Source organism: Silene latifolia, chromosome 10, assembly GCF_048544455.1.
Source record: "Silene latifolia isolate original U9 population chromosome 10, ASM4854445v1, whole genome shotgun sequence".
NCBI lineage: Eukaryota > Viridiplantae > Streptophyta > Magnoliopsida > Caryophyllales > Caryophyllaceae > Silene > Silene latifolia.
Genome location: NC_133535.1, coordinates 105312576 through 105315570, shown reverse-complemented (window position 1 = coordinate 105315570; position 2995 = coordinate 105312576).

Here is a 2995-nt window from a genome sequence, read left to right as displayed (position 1 = left end):
TTGCTAGAGCTCCCACTAGCTTTGGCATCTTTATCTTCCAGAGACAAAGACCCTATAGATTGTATGAGGTAGTCTTACTGAGACGGACTCACACGAGGTCTAGTAGTAGTAGGTGGTTTAGAAGAAGTGATGAAGTTAAGGTTTCCATCCGAACCTATCCCGAAATGAAGTTCTCTAGTAGTATCGAAATTGTTGTTGGAGCAAACGTCGTCAAGAACATTGTGATATGACTCAATAGTTATCGGTGCGGTAGCATTTGGTGGATTCATTGTAAAGAACTACAAATATGGAGGAAAAGAAAATATTAACACTTGTCTTTTTAAATCATACTTGCAAATTAACAAGATATGAGCATTTACATAGTGACCTCTACCCAACTATAGTAAATGATTCCAAGATCCAAATTCATATTAACTTGGGCACGGTATGGCCGATGAAACCCTTATCAATATAACTCGGTGGATTAACGTTTTAATCGATTCTACTTTTAGAACTCTTGGTCGATAAAATTACTCTAATATTTATCTATAGCCCGGAACACATGCAACTACGGTCGCGAATACTTCCGTTGAGCTCAATCCAAATTTCGAATAAATGTGTCCATTATCCAAATCCACATCAACTTGGGCACGGTATGGCCGATGAAACCCTCATTAACATGAACTCGGTGGATTAACACTCATCACCCACTTCCCCTACGTAACAAGGTTTGTACCCCGGTAGGGCCGAGTGCACTCCCTCGCGAAATAGGTTTTCATGGTTTCTACTATTTGGTAAGGCTATGTCTCAATTGTTTGTTTTAGCGAGAGGTCATGTCAATTTATTATCTATCACGTTTTAAGTGAACTAAAGCGGTGAACTACGATAATTTTAATTGACACGGTCGATAAACTCGATAAAATAAGGATGTATGTTTTAGTTATGGCGATTTAGCGATGCATGTGACATAAAATAAAATGCAAGCATAAAGATAAATAAATCCTAGTATGGCCTTTCCTAAAATAGAAAAACTATTTAACTATTACATATTCGGAAACCAACTCCATTGGTCCCTTGAACTTCGGTTGTGGCACGTATCTCGAGGTAACACCGTCTTTATGTATCGTCATTCTTGAAGAAATCCGTCTTTTGGAACTCCGGAATGAATAAAATTACATAATAAATTACATAATTTCCTATTATACATTTGTAACTAAAATAAAATAAATCTATTAAATTACAAAACGGTGATACGAGATCACAATAAAAATTACAACCGAATCGATATTCCCATACATTTCGGGAAATACCAATTAAAATCTAAGGCCATACTAAGTAAAATTACATAATTCAAAAATTACATAAATTAAAATTATGACAATCATAAAGAAAATGCAGCATTATAATATGTAAGAACATGCTCAATTTTATGCTAAATCGCCTTTTAATTAGCCAATATCGTATATTACTCGGTTTTTACGGATTTGCGTGATTTCAACATTTTATAATCACAAAAATACATAAACTCATATTTATGCATAAGTTAATTACCCTAACCTCTTAGGACTCAAAATTTAGTCTTCACTAATAATTTGACCATAATTAACCCATATTTTATAAAATTGTTCATAAATGGACCAAAAATTACAAAAATAAGCTATTAAACTTCAAATAAATCACAAAATTTCAAATAAATTCAAAATTTGAAATTTAAACTCATGAACATTCTGGAAAATTTCCATGACACTCATAATGTTCAAAAACTTAGGTTAAAAATTTCGAAAATTTACCGGAAAAACAATGTTGCGGTTTATCGATTTTTTAATAAAATAATCATAAAAAACATGGAAAAATTATTTTCACTAACTTTTCAATTTTAGATCTGAAAAAGATAATAAAATGCAACATTAGACATTTTTCCTAAGTCATAGATTATGTTTTATTAATTTTCCACTAATAATGTCACTATTTATGCTATTTTTCTTCAAAAATCCATAAATCATGTAAAAAGACTTCTTTATAGCCAATTATTTTACACACATCTTGTAAAATTGCATGTGACAACATATTAATTTTCTATGACCAGATTCGAAATTTAACTCATATTAACCTATTTTTCACCTAAATCCGAATTTAATAATGAAAAATTCATTTTTCGAGCATAACAAGTCCAAAAATTATGAAAATTTACAGGTTATCTCAAAATAATATATGTGACAACATATCCAAAAATCAATGAAAAATTCGAAGTATAGCTAATTTTAGACCAAAAATGACATTTTTACTCATAAAATCACATTTAAATGCCATTATTGTAAATTATGAACAATAAAAATCCGAAAAATTAACCAAAATATCCTAAAACATTTTAGGACCAGAAATATTAACATGCATGGTTTAATTTCGTGATATATCATAATAACACAAATTTTACAAGTTTTATTTGTTATTCTTATAACTCGGAAAAACTTTTAACCGATTTGCATGCAAACAACCGTGGCTCTTGATACCGATTGAAGGAAATGTAGATTCATATACATACTAACATACTCATATATGTCGAAATTTATTTGTCATAAAATTAAATGCGGATTTTATGCATGCAAACAATATAATAAAATAGAGAAGAAATCATATCCTTACATTGAAATTTCGGTTCAAATGGGCACAAAAGAAATCTCCTTTTCTTTTGTTCTTGAGCTTTCCTTTAATGGAAGAACAAGATCCAAGTGTAGGATCTCTCCTTAGGAATAATACCCAAAGCTAACCCTTAATCTAATTAATATTATTTGATCTAGTATAATATTAATCTTGTGAAAAATTGAACCAAAAATGTTTGGTTTTTAGCTCCTAAAACCGGGTAGAGGAGAAGGAGTTTTGGAGTATTTTATCTCTCTAATTTAGAGGAGAAAAACTCTCTAAATGCTCTAGGAAAAACCGGTGGGGGGAGGAGCTTTTGGGGAGAAAATGCATGCCCATATTTGTCTTCACAAGGTAAATAGGGTTGCATGGCTAC